The sequence below is a fragment of the Pyxicephalus adspersus genome, chromosome 4 (assembly GCF_032062135.1).
Source record: "Pyxicephalus adspersus chromosome 4, UCB_Pads_2.0, whole genome shotgun sequence".
NCBI classification, from domain to species: Eukaryota; Metazoa; Chordata; class Amphibia; order Anura; family Pyxicephalidae; genus Pyxicephalus; species Pyxicephalus adspersus.
Window position 1 is genome coordinate 129,258,811 of NC_092861.1, and position 18,918 is coordinate 129,277,728.

The window sequence follows — 18,918 nt, forward strand, 5'->3', positions numbered from 1 at the left end:
ACGCCCCCTTCTGGCGGAAACAACTCTGCTATTGGCTGTAGAGCTGGGTTCGTCATTGTAGGCGGGAATGACAGGGAAGTTCGCGGACTGCGCAGGCGCGTGGCGTGTTTTGGGGGCGGAGAGAAGAGACGTGTATGTGTGTGTGTATAGTTACAGGAAGGCAGTGAATCTGGCCACAGGGCACTGAGGTGTGGGCGGAGATATGCAAATGATGTGACGTAGGCGTTTAAAGATCCACAGGTGTAGCGCACAAGGTGACTAAGCGGGTGACAACTGTGTACATTGTTACAAAACTTACCAATAGGGGGTCACTGACAGCTCTTCAAAAGTGAGGGGTGGATGTAATAATATAAACTGTGCTGTACGGAATTTTTCAGCTCACCATAATTTTGTGTACGTACACGACAGCTGTCATATTACTACCTGTACCTAAAGTGATCTGCTGTTGGCAAGAAGAGTTAAGATAATGGCAGTTTTTGGCGTTTTATGAGAATATTAAAATAAAATTTACTTTTTAAAGTGATCTACTGCTAAAGTGAGAAAAGTAACTAATGACATAAGTTTAGAAGCAAAAACAAAAAAAAAAAAAAACATTATGTGTTATCGTTGAAGTGTAGCACTAAACAAAACTTACTTTCATTTTATTTTACACATGCATGTGTTTTTTTTTTTTTTGCTGTTCCAAAGCCTTATCCGGAAGTTAGAGAAACTATCACAGCACAAGAAGTCCCCATTGAGCACCCTGTCACTACAATAGGTCTTCCAATTGCCAAAAGCTTTCCCTTTCCCTTTGGTATTCTTCCCACTCACCGCCTCATTAATATACTGTGAGCTGTGGATTACAGTAGAGGTTCCCTCATGTGATAAAAGTTAAGAAACACTTTATTTAGATTGTAAGCTCTTAAGTCCTTCTTCCAGCTGAATTTGGTATCACAAAATGACACGACCTAGAAGTCAGTGAGAGACGCAAACTTTGTGAGACTTTTGGATTTGATGGACAATTTCCCCACATAGGAGTGGTGCTGTGTAGAACAAGCAGCATGAAAAGTAATAAATGTAACATTTTGTCGTCTTTTTCTTTCCTGGCTTTGATATGCTCTGCAGGGTGGTAAGGATTCCTTATTCTTGTCCAACACTTGTTTTTAGTTTATTATTTTATGGAATATTGTAAGATCATATTTGTAAACACAGAATGTTTTTGAAAAGTGGTGAAACCAGATGATCTAGGTGAAGCCTGTGTGAATATGTTAAATGGTGACACACCTGTTCTACCACCCCAAACTGGAATTCATCATCTGCTGACCTTCCCAAGACCAGTGAGAGGAGCATATTGCATACAGACAGGTAAGTTTGTTTTATTGTAGAAGCGATGTAGCCCATCCCTTCCATGATATAGAACCTGCAAGAACCTACGGGCGGTTGGAAGTTTCTTGTTGATGCCAGAGGAGAATGGCCGGACTTGGTGATAAAAAAAGGCAATTATACACTGCATGCTTGCTGATTATAACACAGATTTAAACATTTGCAGCAAATCTCTTTTTAGCCATTTGATGGCCACTGACAGTGTAACTCCAGAGAACTGTACAGTGTAGAGCTTAAAGCGTACCTAAACTCAGAATTTTCACTTTACCTAAAAGGGTATACAACCCTTTTATGTAAGGTAAAAATTCTGTTTGTGTTTTTTTTAAGTGCAACATTTTTTTTTCTTTTTTAAGGGGGCTGCACCGCCCCCTTATGTGAATGGGAACGCAGAGCCTCCGGGGATTCCTACATCACGCATCTCGGGAGGCTCTTCGGTGCTACTTCTTGGGCATGCACAGAGGGAAAGAAAGAAGTTTTTTCCCCATCTACGTCACCCGATTTCATTCCTGCATCAGGTGATGAAGGAATAAAAACCCGGAAGAACAGAGACGATAGCGGGGCCTGAGACGCCAACCCGAAGATGGATACCGAAAGAAAAAACCTCCAGATGGATCGACTGCTCTGCGGGATTAAAGGTATATAAATATTTTTTTTTGTTTTGGGTTTACTTCCACTTCAAACAAAAAGCCTCCAAGTGCCAGGTATTTTTTTTTTTAACAATTAGTACAACCTCTTGGCGGCTTTTTATTTTTTAGTTTGGTGAAGCTTTAATTTGAGATTTTATAGGTTTGCCAAAAGAAAATATACAGAAACATATACAAAAGAAATATTAAATAATCACAATGGGTAGACAATAAAATAAAAAACTCAACCAATAAAACTTTTTGGAGTCAAATAAAATAGTGTCATTTAGGTCCCATTTGTCTTGCATGACATACCTTGTACATTCAAATTTATCTGTATTCAGAAACTTTGACTCATGAAATCCAACCATTCCTGATGATGACACGACGCCCCAAGCTTTTTGCACTCATGTAGTGTCAGACTGAGATTACTTTTCTTGGGGATGTATTTATAAATGATTGAATCTGACATTCGCTAAAACATTCCCTGGTGTAGAACCCAGGTCTATGTGTTTCAATGGCAATAATTGATTCTCCACTTTCAGTAAATGTTTCACTGCTTTATAACTAGATCGTTAGTTGTCAGCTGGTGGCTTTAAACGGCGAGAATGGTTAGAAATGTATAACACAAAGGGTATCCTGGAGATGTCTGTATACAGGTGGTGAGTGGAAAAGAGTTAAATTTACTGTACTTTGGAAATAAAAAATTGCAGTCCAGTTCATTGTTGCAGGAGAGGCATGTCATGTCTCTTTTGCAACAAAGAACCGAACAGCGTGCAATTTTTTATTTCTAAAGTACAGTAAATCAAATTAATCAAATTCACCTGCCTGTTCAGTCTTTTCTAATGCACATGTGTACAATCCCAGCATACCTGGCTGCTGAGAATTACTATTTTTTATTAAACAGGATTTATACAGCGCCAACATATTACGCATCGCTGTACAATAAATAGGATGAATGAACTCCCACATATATGTGCAGGAATTATGTAATTATGTAACTCCAGTCTGACTGATCAAGATGACCAACAATCCTAAACCCAGAAGAAGAAAATGCCAGCAGCCCCAAGATAGCAAAAAGATGTAAGTGCACTTAAAAAACTGCAAACACGCAGGTAAAGTTATTTTATTGCAGAAGGGACATCACCTGCCCCTTTTGCATTTGAGAATATGAGTTTTTTTTATCTTTGAAGTTTAGTTCCGCTTTAATGGATGCTATCCATTTGGCACTTTGCATAGCTGCTAGTAGTCATACCTGACTGTCACTGACACTGTTTGTGTCTGACATTTAGCAAACTCTCTAAAACATGATTACATCCAAGTCCAAGGACAACTTTAAACAAACTTTGATATGACATTAACCTGTTAAAGCTTGTATGAAATTTTAAGTAAAACATTCAACCAGAAAGACTGAGGACACCATGTGGCAGAAAAAGAGTATGCAGGGGACAGCTTCAGATTGAACTGTGTGTATTGAATCCAGAGCTGCTTTTTATTCATGAATGCATTTATGTATTCTTTTTATAGCCAGGAGTTGGATTTCCTTTTAGCAAGATTAGTTCTTGTGCTTTATAAAATAGCACTTAATTATACTAGTAAACAATCTAGTTATCAAATTTTCACCTATGTAATATCACTATTATTATTATTATTACACAGTATTAATATAGCCTCAACATTTTACACAGCACTGTACAAAGTTGATTTTCATGTCACTAACTGTCCCTCAAAGGAGCTCACAATCGAAGGTCCCTACCATAGTCAGACATCTTTAATACAGTCTAAGTTCAACTTTGGAGGGAAGCCAAAATAACCTAACTGCATGTTTTTTGTAATATGGGAGGAAACCGCAGTACCTGGAAGAAACCCACACAAATCCTGAACTCCATGCTGATAGTGTCCTGGCCAAGATTCAAAGCTGCACTCCAAAGGCCAGAGTGCTAACCACTGAGCCACCTTGCTGCCCAAGGGGTCGAGTTATAAAAAAGGGACTGAAACATTTCTTGGTGAAGAATTAATTACTACCATTGGAACATATAGACCTGGAAGATTCCCCACCAGCAAATGTTTCAGTGTATGCCAGATTTACTGCTTCATAAATAGACCCATATATGTAGAATTTTGTTTTTTTTACTAATGTTGGTAATTGTTTAATTGGAAAAAAAAACACTCATGCTGTATTTTTGTATATAGAATAAACTCTGTCACTGTCAGTTCTTTAGAGCTGTACTACCTGAGCCTGTTCAGGCTTCTTACAAAGCTCCATGAAACTAGCTTATCCCCGGGATGTGTGCAGAGTAAGTTCCGTGCTTTACATTTTATAGCTCTTGAAGACCTTGTGAAGATTCACTTTAATTGCTAGGTTGGCTGCAGAGTGCATGCATGAGTTTGTTAACTTGTTTAGGTAATCACAAGTCAGAAAGATTAAAATACAGCAAAATGCCAACCAAATTGATGGAAGCTAAATGCTTATGGAAACCTAAAGAAATCATAGAGAGATGATTTGTTTGGGTTTGCATTTACTTACTTGCTTATGCAAAGCTGCATACATGGCATGATAGATGTATTGTAGATATAATAAATGACTATTTTGAATGTACCAGTACTTCATATTCATAAACTACATCAAGTGTATGCTATTAAACTGCTTCTCTGTGACACTTTTACTCTTTCATGCATTGTAATAATTTTACCTCATTTAATTGCAGACATATTGACCTCAAAGACAAATTTCCAGAATGGCAGTGGTTGGGGGTTGAAAAAGAACTTTTAACATAACCTATTTCACAGGGCTGAGACATAGCAATGAATATGACTGCCAAGGGGCCCAGATGTTTAGCGAACCATGAGCTGATGAACCTGAATGTTCACTATGACCAAGTGAGTATGCTGGTACCCTCCTCCTTGCTATTACTCCACTTGCTTGCATGCAGGTGTCAATAGGAGACATTCTTGCTATAAATGTAATTTGTCATCTGCCACAGATCTGCCTCAACTACTCTGCCCTTGGACTGCCCAAGAAACTGGCAAGGAGATATAACACCATGGGTAATAAATGCATAGGTTGCATCTGATAAATTAAACAAAAGTTTTGAACTATGCTTGGGTAGGGGGAAAAAAGCTTTATTCTTTAGTTTAGCTTTAAAAAAGCAGAATTTATCACAATATCAGTATAACGCACAGAAGTGTTATTACTGATATGACACAGTAATTCTTTGCTAATACTAAAAAAAGATGTACAAATCATTGTTACACCAAACATTCTTTTTTCTCTCTGTAACCTTTGCTTGCTGCGGGCATGAAGGAAATAAAAGCTCCTCTTAGGCTGTATTAATTTTGCAAAATAATTAACACAAACTATTAACATTTAACACATGGACTCAATGGTGCACATAAATCACTACACCGCTTTATATAAAGGACATGATGCTGGTGTCTGATAGAGTGACTAATCGAACCAACGTGAGTAGTGTCAAAAGGCTAGACATATTCTTTGAATGCAAAATTGAACAATTTCCACAGTAGCAACATAATTTGTTTCAGGGTTTGCAAATTAGTTTTCTTGGAGCAATGTGGAGCATAAGAAAAGAACTGTTACTTATTGTAAGACAAGCTGAAAATTCCACATTCTAGGACATGAACCTCTAGACCAGGGCAGCCCCATGGAGAATGAATAGGGGCAGCAGTGAGTGGTTTTGTACTGTTCCCTGCTCTCAAATATGCAGGGGCTTGTGCGTTTAACAACCAGTGCTGCCATGTGAGTGACCCAGTGAGCTAAGCAGGATTGCTTGGTCCCGCAGTAGGTTTAAACCTAAATGTTTCTTTCAGCACAAGACCAACGGATCAGAATTTAATAATAAAATTTATTTTTTACTTTTCTCCCCTGGAACTGTAGTAACGAACTAAAAAAGAAAAACATTTATGAGCAAGCAGTTTACTTATTGCAGAAGGGACATGCCTCATCTGCAATATAACAAATTTACTGCCCGTTAGTCATCTTTTGCTTAATTTACAACATGCTATGCATGCAGAGCTCAATTTATGGTCCTGATATATCCGCACGCTGGTAAAGAATAAACTCAGGCATAGGAGTTATGTTATTCAGGCCTGACCAATCAAGATGGCTAAGTTTTCAAACCCGAAGGGTGAGTTTAGATCCACTTTAAGTGCACATAAGCTCTAAACACAAATTGTCCCCATTGGGGGACATCCTTCAAGCAAACTAGTCACAATGTCAGATGCAAATCAGGCTGCCTCTCTTTTAGCGAAGTCTCTTTATCAAGTTTACAGTGTATTGGTGACCTCTGCACATGTAATATAGGGCAGCAAACTGCAACAGATTTGCAAAGTTGTGACATATTTGTTACTAGAGAGAGTCATTTTCACCAGAAACAGATGCACAGTTAGGAAGTGGTCAGGGTCAGGTTTCATTTCTTGAAGTGCTACTTTAAAGGGAAGGGAAGAAATGTTTGCCTCAAACTGTTAATAGTAACAAGTAAATTGCATAATTTTGTTTAGCACTGTCTTGCTGTTTTACAAAGCTATCCCCTGCTATGTTAATATTGTTATAAAGTATTTATGTCTAATCACAATATTATCTCAATGACATATTTCTTATCACCCATAACCAATAAGGTGTATATGTAGCCAAATGCCCAGTTTTGATTAGAGCAGGAAAGGATAAAACTTCCATAGCAAAGTCGTTTTTCATTTCATTTTTAGTAAATACGGGTAAGAATCTCTATAATATTTTATGGATGGCTGCGTACCATTACCATTGTTTACCATTATCACTAAATTCATCATGAGAAATTTTGATCACCTTAGGTTTCTCTATTTTTGTTGCTTTATGGGTTCGTCCAATAAAATAAAAAAAATCTCCTGTAGGAGGTATGTTCCACCAAGGAGAGAGACCAAAAGTTTAAAGAGGGAGTTAACTCCAGTTTTCCCAACCTGAATTGGAACTAAAAGAATGACATGAGAGAGAGAAGAAGAAAAAGCAGGCTCTTGTAGGGCAAGAGTATGTTTTTAAAAAAACTCAAACTTTATTTAAACATCCTAGAAAACTAGACAGTAGCCATGTACACTAGCCCTAGGCTAACATTGCTGCACTAGTCTTAACATCAAAAATGATCTTATGGTACATCGAGTTATGTTTACAGCAAACAATTGGTTTCCCACCGACGCGTTTTGCCCCGCAAGGCTTCTTCAGGGGATTAGGATACCTTGGTGGTATTGCTGAAACTCTTTAACGAATGAGAGACATTTGATACCAATTTCTACTTGAAAGTACCTTAATTATTAAATGCAGTAGTCACTTGGGCATACTGATAATGTTTAGGCAGTTCAACAATATGTTTCCGCGTTAAAAGTGAAAACTTTGATTCTTTAATGCTGAATGATATTGGGTTATACTTTGTGGGGTAGAGAGGCCTGTGTTGTAATGCATCATGGTGGCATAGTGGAAAAACTGGAATTTGGACGGCTGCCCGTGTTTTTTCCACTATACCACCCACCGCAAAACACATCGGGTGTTGGTAAATCGATGTACCATAAGATCATTATTTTATGTTAAGACTAGCGCATCAATGTTAGCCTAGGACTAGCGTAGATGGCTACTTTCTAGTTTTCCAGGACGTTTAAATAAAATTTAAGTTTTTTAAAATATACTCTTGCCCTACAAAAGCCTGCTTTTTTCTTTCTCTCTCTCTCTCTCTCTATCATTCACGTAAAAAAAATCTACTGTCCTATCTTTGACAGATCTTCTAAGAAGAAACTTAAATAGAAAGTTACTGTAGTTACTCAAATATAAATTGTTCCAAATATAAACAAAGGTACTTTCTATTTTATACTTGGAAACACAGGAAAATGCTTTCACTCCTGTATAGCACAAAATTTGGCAGTCACTGCTAACATTTAAAACAGTAATCAAAAAAAAAAGTCAATAAAAGTAATGTAAATAAATACATTCATGATGTTTTAATTTTAAAATATTTAATTAAAAGAGGAAAAACATAAAATCACATGGGCTCATGTATTTATCTGCTGGATTTACTGTTGCCAATTCTGCCTGTTTCCTGACCCTGCGTTTGTATGCTGCCTGGACCGACCTTTGCTTGTGACTTCGCTTTAGATATCTTTTTGACCGATTACCGGTGTATGAACTCTGGCTGTGCATTCTTGACTTGCCTCTGCTGGACAGTCCTCTAGTTTATCTGCCAGCTCATGGTCCTTCACTATTCCTTTCCTGTATTATTATTATTATTAATATTATACAGGATTTATATAGCGCCAACATATTAAGCAGCGCTGTACAATAAATAGATACCATCCTTTGTGCACAAAAGTTCTAGGGGCCACAAGTAGCCTTCTGAGGCTGAGCAGGGTTTGCTATAGGTGAAGAATATGGAATTAGATTGGGGGACTGACAGCTGGTGAGCAGAGGCCCTGGCTTTACACCGAGATCCTTTCTTCAATGGCAATTTGAGGCAAAAAAAAAAAAATCTTGGTTTATAGTCGACTATGTACAATATTTTACAGTCGTCACCAAAACAAGAAGGGAAAGAGAACAGGAACTCCAGTTCTGGTGACAACCATCTTAAAACAAAAGAAGGATTTTTTTCTAGCTTTTAGGAGATATTACCCATATTATACTATTGTGTCTCTGGGTCAGACAGTAAAGGGAAAAAAAACTAGCTATCAGGACAGAGAAAGCAAAAAAAAAAAAAAAAGCGGCAGGCAATTTACCCCTTCTCTATTCATAACTAAAAGGAAAACAATGCCTTTTCACACTTTAATAAAACAGAAAAGCTGTTACTTTTATAGATAATACATTGAGGTACTAAATTATTATTGCTAAAAATTAATGAAAAAAATCCCTTTATTTTCCAGTTTGAGCAAAAGTATGATGCCCCAAACATGATATATATATTTTATTTTCATTTATTTTGCTTTTTAATTAGTACATGATGTCTTTTCATTGTGAATACAGAGCGTTCCCTATTTGAAAAGAACAAACTGTATTTTTCCTAACGAGAACTAGGATTTCCATGAACTGAACAGTACTGGGTAATTTATACTGCTCTCATTTTATAAAACTGTACACATTTAGCAAAAAAACCTTCTGTAATGCACCTGTATATAATGCCCACCTCTAAGCTGCTTTTAAATGCAGTGGGGTTCATTTCGTGCGCTATATGTTAAATGTTTGATTGGCTGAGAAGAGGTACGACATGAACATATGTTTATAGAATTAGCATCTTACCTGTAGAGAATAAATGGGGTGGCATGGAGTGGTTTAATAATGCCTGCTGCTGCCTGTGGTAAAATATACAAATTTTGGTTCTTCAAGAACCAGCAAAGTGGTGCAGGAGGCTGAGGAGCTGGCAAGGTGCGGGATGCCAGGAGCCACATGGGAACTACTTTTTCTGCTGGAGGTCTGAATGTAGTTAAAGATAAGTATCTGTACTTAATCTCTCTACATCAACCATTGTTTCCGAAAAAGAGAAACTTTAAAGAGTATCATCTCCCTGTAATGGAGACAGTTAGACCCACTGCATTTACTCATTTAAAATTAGCCCGTGTAATATTTTAATTATCTGATATGTAGTGATATCTTCCCTCAGGGGGACCTTTAGAGTCATTATAATTTATATGTAATTAAGGAAAGCCCTGCCCAATTTCCAGTGGGCAACTTTTCACATCACACTTTCACACCTGCGTTAACTGTTTCCAGCTCCTGTGCACCCAAGAGCAGCAAACTATACCAGAACCAAATTTGCACGAAGCTGCAGCACAAACCCTACAGAGCATTGCCAAAGAAGACTTGTGATCTGCTGCAGCTGCCGCATGCAAAATATAGCTCCCAACCTCTCCTATTTACTTGAATGGGAGAGTTTGGGACCATGGTAGGACCTGCAGTAGAATGCAGAGGCTCACTATGGGTCTGAAATGGCCCTTAGAAGCCAATAGTAAAGAAAAGGCAGAGTAAAGCAACTACTGTGATAAAATTACTTATAAGGTTATGTGCAATTTACAAAATGTAAGCAGAGAGATTACTGTTAAATTGGTTTTGTTGAAGTGGTAACACTTAGTTTCCCTCACTCTGATGGGCGTAAAAAAAAAACCCCCTAATTTTGGAAAAGAGGCACCAAATGCCTTTTCAAACCCTGGTATTAGCTTGTAAAAGTAACATGAAAACTTCACTATGTGTAGCACCAGAGAGACTGCCTTCAGAATATTACTTGATCAGTACCTAGTGCAAGAAAGATGAACAGCAGTTACCAGTGGACACTTTAAGGAGCATAGTGCCTGCATGTGCCCTATGAAGAAAAATGCATAGCGGTCAGGTAAATTCCTGGAGACTATCAATGTGAACATATTGTTATAGTTACAGTAAAAAATAAAGTTTTAGTTCCAGTGGAAAACAGAAGATTAAGGGTTCCAGTAAATATATTTACTCCTATAGAAAAAAAATGCAATGTGATGTTATCCAGGACAACCAAAAGCTTTCACCATACTATAGGCATTTAAAGTAACTCTAAATGACTGGTGCAGGTTACAACCAGTCGGCTCTTATGTTACTGTAGGCACTTAAGGGAATTCTAATTGTTTCTACGGAATTTAACAAATTTGTCCTTTGCCTGGAAAAGCTTCTGGTCAAGATGAACGTTTCTTATCTTTTTACAGATCACTAAAATACAGTTCGCAACACACACACCAACCCTTCCTGCTGCCTGTGCCACCAAAACTGACACTTCTGATAGTATTATTCTCCTGTGTTTTTGTAGCTCTAACTGATTCCTCCTGCTGTCCTCCACATCACTTTTATTCCCCTGTAATAATTTAGAGTTTGTTGGTCAAAATGATTGGCAAAAGTCATAGCAAGATACAAGGTTCATTAACCAAAACGTGCCGAGGATTGACAACTTTATCACAAGTTTGACTAATTTTTTTTTAATGTATTGTATGCACACCTCAGTGGATGTCTTGATGGATGGATTTTTGGCAGCCAAGTCAAGTATTTCCTTGGGCTTCATTGATTTTAATTCATCTTGTCAGGCAAAAAAAAAATGTGCTGAGGCAAATAATTTAACAATTAACCTGCTACGCCGAGCAATACATTTGTAGATGTGCCATCATTTCTGATGGTGCCCTCTGTAAGATTATCGCTACGTGAGATCTGATGTAAAAGAACCGTTTCATAAACTGATTAATCCTTTTGGACGACAATAACAGTAACCTTTATATTACCAGTGGAGTCTAGAATAAATCACTTGGCACAGTAAAGAGATTACACCAGTGATATTTATAACAACAACATGAGTCACTGCAGCAGGATAAATTTATGGTGCCAGCTCTGGAATACGAGTCATACCAAGGTTTGTGAAGCTAGTTGGCTTGGATAATTCCACCACGTATTATTTTGTTTTCCAGTTTTTAACTGTTGTATCCTAAGATTTTTTTCAAAACTATTTGAACTATTTACAAAAAAGTTACCAAATCCAGAGTGATTAAGATGTATCTATTCCTCTAGCAAAGAAGTGTTTGGTGGTATGGGCAGATATATTCAGCTTTATGGAGAAACATAGTTGAGAGACCCATCTCCATATCGGTCACAAACCAAACCTAAGATTATGAGCTCTTGGGCGCCAATAATTAAAACCTCAAGTGGAATCAGTCCTATATTAATCTCAAATATCTATGGTCTGGTGTTCTCTTTGCTATTGACCTGTTTTGTGTCATCACACCACAGGAATCTCTAAGACACTCATAAAGAAGGTTGGGGATGCCTACGAGTTTGGCAAAGGGTTATTTAAAATCTGTGATTCCACTGTATGGAAAACTATATAAAAGTGGTGTAGATTACAAATGACTGATAATGTGTCCAGTCCCAGCCCAGGATCTGACTAACTGATGCAGTGAATAGTTAAATTAATCCCAAGAGCCCCAAAATTTCAAATAGGGATCGGCAGGTGTCCACAAACAGCAATTCAAGGTCAGAGACTGGTGAGCATTTATGATATTGTCTACAAAAAGCCATTTCGGCTAAAGGCGGAAATGCCGGTCAAGAATGTGCTACCGTCTTTAAACCTCTTTTATAAAAAAAAATTAGGGAATAGCATAATATTAAATCAAAAAAATCAACTACTAATATGTGAAAGTGAATACAATAACTATTTTATGCAGTTCACACCCCTCTTGAACTTACTTCTTCTGTTACCCTCTTTGATATTCTAGCAATCAGGCTTTGAGATCCAACAGTAGTAACTGTTTGCTGCATATAACAAGCTTATAAAAATAAAGCGTGGTTATGTCATGGGTTTTAAACACGCAGAAGATTGGTCAGTAAAGGTAAAAAGTTTAAGCAAAATATATATGCCTTTGATTGTAGGTAGACGATTACATGAAATGTCCAAAGTTAAAAATTACAGACAGCAATTGTTTAAGGCTTACAATATTAGATGTTAAGGCATGAATGTGCCTAGATTAGTTGGAGTTCAAAGGGGCAAAAATGGATGACACTATGGTCCCTTTCTATGGTAATTCATATGATGGAATACCTCTGGCCTATTAGAGGTATGAGTTACTTACTAAATGTATGACTTACATGGAATTTCACAATTTCCAAAAAAAGCTCTGTATGAACTGTATAAAGTGGTGCTTACCCTTGTCCAAGGACACTGCAGTTGTTTGAAAAAACAGCTTCTTATAACATATTAGACTATGGATATTTGTACCTTTCAGCATATTATATGTGTCCGTTAAAACTAAAAAAATGTATAGTTACTCCTAACAAAAGAAATGTGTATATAATGGTTTTTGAAAATAACCACCTTAATCACACCTCCATGGTTTTAAGTGCCTTTGACATAAATCCTAATCCATTGTTCTTTTTCTTCTAGTGCATAAATGGTGGCCATTTGAGGCATTTTTGTGGGTGTACTGACCATTTAACTACATTTTGAGTAACAGGGACAGCCACAGCCAACAAGTAATTTAACCACTTGTATTGTACAATATTCAGTTTGATTGTGGTTTTCCACTTTAAACATTAAATCTTTTATTTCTAAATGTTTCCCATTAGAATCATTTTAGACATTTAAAATGCTCATGCAGTGAAAGATATAATACAAATAGGTGTCAGCTTACCTGCCAGTCTGTTCCCGATGCTAATAGTCTGATAAGGCCTCCCCTGTAAGTCATAAGTCTAGCAAAAATGACATAATAATAATAAGGTTTGCTAAATCACTGATTTAGTCTGAATAGGCCGTATAGCTTTATAATTACCTTGGTTACACACTAATTGACGGTGTGAATGGTAATTGTTTGCGTCAGCAATTCATAACTAACAGCCATTGACTTCTAAGCAAGACTGTTCTGCATTATTGGCATGGCATTCTGCAAATGTTTTTAGTATAATCTGGCCACCGTCAGTCCCAATCATTACACATAATTTTCAGGCAAAATTAAATATTTAATTACATTACATTTAAACCTTTCAGATTATGAGGATTTAACAGTATTGAGACTTTCTTTTTTTCAAAGGTTTCTATGAACCTTTAGGCAGGGTGAATGAAAGTGAACATTGAATTTAGCAGACTTTTCTTTTTCATGGCCAGATTGTTACTAATCCTGGCATTTTCTGATGTGCTTGGTTGGGCTTATCCATATAGCTAGATCCTGTGATTTTCATGTAATTTCTATGGGTAAGGGTAGATGGACATGGACCTTTAAAATGTGGTATGTGAAGTTTTGCAGTCAAAAATTAGATGCGAATTCTTCAAAAATTAAATTTAGTTTTGTCTACATATATCTATGAATAGCAATGATGGTTGCCTATTTTCTTAGTACAGCCCACGTTTAATGTGTTTTTAAACTTGCACTAGCCATTGGAATTGGAAGTATAAGGCCCTGATCAGCACCAGACAACTGACATTACTGGACAGAACAGACAGTGTTAAATACCACGATGGTGCACAGCGTGGAGTAGCTGGACAGATAAGCATTTCCCAACATTACCCCCCTCCACCTGCAGTTTTTCAGAATTACCATTTTGACCCCTTATCTGAAGTCCAGAAGCCCACTTTAAATTTTTTGGCACTCGAGACCGGGGTTTGTCGGTAGTAGACTGGCTGGAGGGTTTTAGCTGGAACTTTTCAAGGGGATTTAATAGAGTGGATAGCATTGGAACAAGGTCTAGCTTCAGTGAGGCTAAGAGGTGGGGCATCAGCTTTGACATCCTCAGAGGCAGTAGCAGCACACAGAGGTAATGAGTTTTCCAAACACTTCTCAACACATGCACTCCCCATTTTCCAATCTGTCCTAATTCCCAATCGATTACAGGGTTATGCTTACGCAACCATGGCAGTTCTAAAATTACAGGGGATGAAGAAATGTCTAGCAGAACAAATGTTAACACTTCTGAGTGGGCAGCACCAACCTTAACCAAAACCTCAGGAGTTCTGAATGTAGGTTTTCCCTGCTGCAAAGGACAATCATGTATAGCAAATACACATAATGACTCAGGTTGGTTAACAGCTGGGATTCCAAGAGAGCGGGCCAGAGATTGATCCATAAAATTACTACCAGCACCACCAAACCTTGTACATAAGGACAAAACACAAGCAGGGGTCACAGGCAAAGGTCGGTCTAGGCAGTATAAAACAATGAATGCTGGGGATGCCATAAATCCATCAAGCTGCACATCTAAAGGGAAGCAGGAGCTGCTGGTATTCCAGTTCTCCTGCAATTTACATTACTGGACAGAACAGACAGAGTTTATTACCATGATGGTGTACAGCACGGAGTTGCCAGACAGATGAGCATTTCCTAACAGGAAGCTTGTATGAAAACTTGACAATGCAAGAGAACAGTTGGCAGACAGGTCCATATCATTACCACCCAATATCAGGAAGCAATGTTTAATTGCAGAAACCCAGGGTCTTGTTATAAGGATTAAAGCATCCACTTTCAACCAGGGAGGTTACTAGGGCTTTATCAAACTGTGGCAGATTAAACTCCAATTTGATGATGCCCGCATAGTTCTGTGCCCAGTGCCACTTGGTAGAGCCAGCTGCATATTATTTCAAGTGTTGCTGTGGGGTAAAAAGGCTAAGTGACTTTTGAAATTTCATGACATATTAAAGCATATATAGTGTTCCAATGATATAGTTTACATACCTTAAAGCTGAAATTTGCTAGCAGCACTCCTATTCTAATGCTTGCTTGTTTTTCCAGTCGCACTGAAAGCTTCAGGATCCTAGTTTTAATGCTTTTTAATTTCCCAAAAAGAAGGGGGTCAAAAGATTAAAAATTGTTTTTAAGATAATCAAAATATATCTTATCTTTTTCTGCTTGTCTCTTACATCTCTATACTCTGCACAACCCACATAAAGTAAGGGCAGCTATACATGGCCTGATAAAAGCAAGCAATGTGACAGGCTGAAGAAATTGCTATTATAATCTAGCCATGTTACAGAATCCCAGCGAGTGTTTAGGAGGGCCAGAAGCCTCAGAACCAATGATGAGTTCTTTTTAGCTGACTTGGCAATCCAAAAATCTTATTAACGTAATTCAACCCCTTAGAAACAAAGCACTGCCTGTACCTGCTGGAATAAAATCTTTTGAAAAGCACTTTCTGATAGTACTGGCATTTATACAGTATGCATTAGATAATTGGTCTTACATAATATGACAGCACAAATAAAAAGTAAAAGTGCAGAACCCCATAGTAAAATTACATTTAGCTTTTATCAATTTAAGAAAGAACTTGCCCATTGTATTTACTTCCTAAACTAACAACATCGCTTCATTGCAAGCTTAGAAAAACGATAACCCATTTATGAAAATTAAGAAAAAAGCAAATCACTTAAACTCATACACCCATAAAACTGACACAAGGACACTCTTCCTTCTCAACATATAATTTAAAAAACATTTCAACCAACAGCAAATAAAAGCTTTGCTCATATGACCAAATATCAGCTTAGTGTAGCAAAGAACAATTCTCTTACCTGACCCCTTTGCTGGTGGTTCTTTTGGCAGTGGGAACCTCTGAGTCTAAAGATCTCTTGCAAGAGAGGGAGGGAAAGAAAATTCAGCCTAAAATATTCAGGAATTGCATCCAGAGATTACTCAGTCTAGTGGTCACCTTTATTTATTGCCCATTTTTCATACACTTAATTGGTGATACCATCACCACCTTAAACAGACCACTTAAATTATTCTAACAATATTAGAAGTCTTTTGTTGCAGAGTATTTATCTTTTCTAAACTGACTTTATTGATTAAAAATGGCTGCCTATGGGTCAGTGACTGTTCCTGCACTCACAGTCAGTGACTGTTCCTGCAAGGGAACACGAGATGCACCTGCTTTTGGGACTTGACATTTTTCAGGTTTATATATTTAGTGGAATAAACAAGAAATATCTTTGCAGTTATAATTATTTGAAATTAAGTTACAAATGAGTTGTACTATATTTCTTTTTTGCATTTTAATAGAAATGTAATGCATGGCTTTTCACAGGTGGGTTTAAAGAAAAAACACCAGTACCACATGGCTACTGCATTGCTGTTTCTTCAATTTTGTATTCTAATGGAAGGCCAGCCTACTGATTATTCTCTTCACAGGACCTGTGTGCTGCCATTTAATACAGATCGGTATTTATTGTTCTTAGTCTGTTTTCTGGGTAGGTCCCTACTGGTATGGAAGGTAAAGCCCAAGAAATCTAGCCTTTTATAAGATGCGCAAAGTATAGTTCCCAGTGTCTTCCTGTAGTATCTAATCATTTCAAGAAGAACTAGCTATTCTCAGTTCATTAGGGTTTTTTGTGTGGTAACATAGGGGTACAGTGAACATAATCTTGTCAGGTGTCACTTGTCCTCCTCACTTGTTCTTATTTCTCCTCCAGACATGGATCAGTTGGTTTTTTTCTTCCTTACATGTCCTTTTCATTTCACCCCTAGTATGTAAGTTTGGGCGTCACTTCTCTCCATGAGGTATCTCTTCAATTTGTTCACCTTGAGCTAGCTTTTTTGCATGGTATGATGGAATGGTTAGCCATCCTTTTTTGGGCTTCCATGTCCGCTTTCATTTTTTTGCTGCTTAGATGTATACTCTTTGCTTCCAAGCTCTGCATCTACTACCTCCATCTTTACCCTCCAGCACAGATGTATTTGTCCTCCCATTTATGGAGAATTAGTAGGGAGGATATGTGAAGAGGACAAGTGACAACCCATACTCAACAGGGGTTCTGTGGATCCTCCCAACTTCCTCCAGAAGTTGCCAGAGGTTCCCTAAACTGTGGCTGATTGAGCTCCCCTGGGATCATGACTAAATAATTCCAAGGCCATCACCACTTGACAGAGTAAGCTGCACCAAACCAAAGACTTTTAGGGCTGTCTGTAAATGTGGAATTCTGACCTTTAATATGTGGGAAACATTTTTCCCACTGACAGCTAACACAAATAACATTTTCCCCATTATTTATTTTAATTTTTTTTTATTATAACAGGTGTTCCCTGAATACTTGAACAACCGACATTTTACATGTGTCTGGAAGAAAAGTGAGAAGGACATGTGGGGAAGACAGGCAACATCTTATTTGTATCTGAGGAAGACTGAGAAATAGTAATAGGTTCTAAAGGAGCTTAAAAAAGAATAAGCAAATATGTCTTTAAATGCACACTGTATGGCAAAAGGGAAGTTACAAGGACAGGTGTTTCTATAGCCCTTAATATTATAAATATATAAAATATAAATATGTACACCGGGTGTCCCAAAAGTCACTAACCACTTCCTTTTTTCTATTTCATTCCAGTTATTATTTGGAAAGACTTGAAGCCATCCACAAATGATAACTTAGGCTTTGCAGTTTTTGTAAGCGTATCATTCCCTTAACCATGGCATGCCAATTGACCTTTTGCTCAGCGCAAAAACGTAGGAGAGGCTTGTGTCCGAAGGTGGCTAAAAGTTGTCAAAAATGGAGGCACTCATGTGGAGGTATACAACTAGTCCTCAAGGCATTTTGAACGTGATGGGAAGCCTAGCAAGTAAAACTGCAACGACTCCTTTGCTGAAGCTAAAAATATGAATAAACTCAGTTTCTTGTGTAATTTTTAGAAATTGATTAAAAGTGTCCAGTGACTTTTGGGACACCCTGTGCATATATATCTCCCCTCCCATTGTGTGTTAATTCCTATTTAATGTACAGCGCTGCGTAATATGTTGGCGCTATATAAATCCTGTTTAATAATAATTTAATAATAATTCCCCCACCTCCTAGATTGTAAGCTCTTTAGGGCAGAGTCCTCCCCTCCGGTGTCACTGCCTGTATTCGTCTGTCATTTGCAACCCCTATTTAATGTACAGCACCGTGTAATATGTTGGCGGAATATAAATGCTGTTGAATAATGATAATATTAATTATTATTAATATTAATTAATAAGAATAATTTATATATAAATAAATACAAAATATTTCTCAGGAATGTTAATGGTATTGTATTGCCACCATTTTTCATTGAAGGATAAATAATATACTGTTTCAAGGTATTTTAAAAATCATTTATAATAAAGCTGTAAATCTTAAAGTCTTTAAAAAATGCTATTGTTATTACTGCATATTCTTGTATATTTTTTCTGCCCTAAGTAATATTGTTTATCTTTAATATATTACAGCAAAAACGAACATGTACCCTTCATTTGTTTTGTTAATGTTTCCTAAATGTTTACTGTGACACTCTATGGACATGTTCCAAAGCCTCACTTTCCTTCTTACATCTTCCTTAGCGCTAGTATGGCTTAATGCCAAGTTTGATTTTGCATTCTGCTTACTCGCTGTAGCAGTACTGTTCTCAACTCAAAATACTTTCAAATGTAAAACGCTGAATTGTGGATTTTTTGCAGCAAAGTGCCAGAGGGAAAACTGAC

At 37.4% G+C, this 18,918-nt stretch overlaps 1 long non-coding RNA gene across 1 annotated transcript; it reads left to right on the top strand.

Annotated features, from left to right (window-relative positions):
* The first annotated feature begins 175 nt into the window (after positions 1-175).
* On the top strand, positions 176-18,665 carry LOC140330145 (uncharacterized). Its single transcript, XR_011920645.1, has 3 exons — positions 176-1,344; positions 4,694-4,865; positions 17,501-18,665. It is a non-coding gene; the product is annotated as an uncharacterized lncRNA (long non-coding RNA).
* The last annotated feature ends 253 nt before the right edge of the window (positions 18,666-18,918 follow it).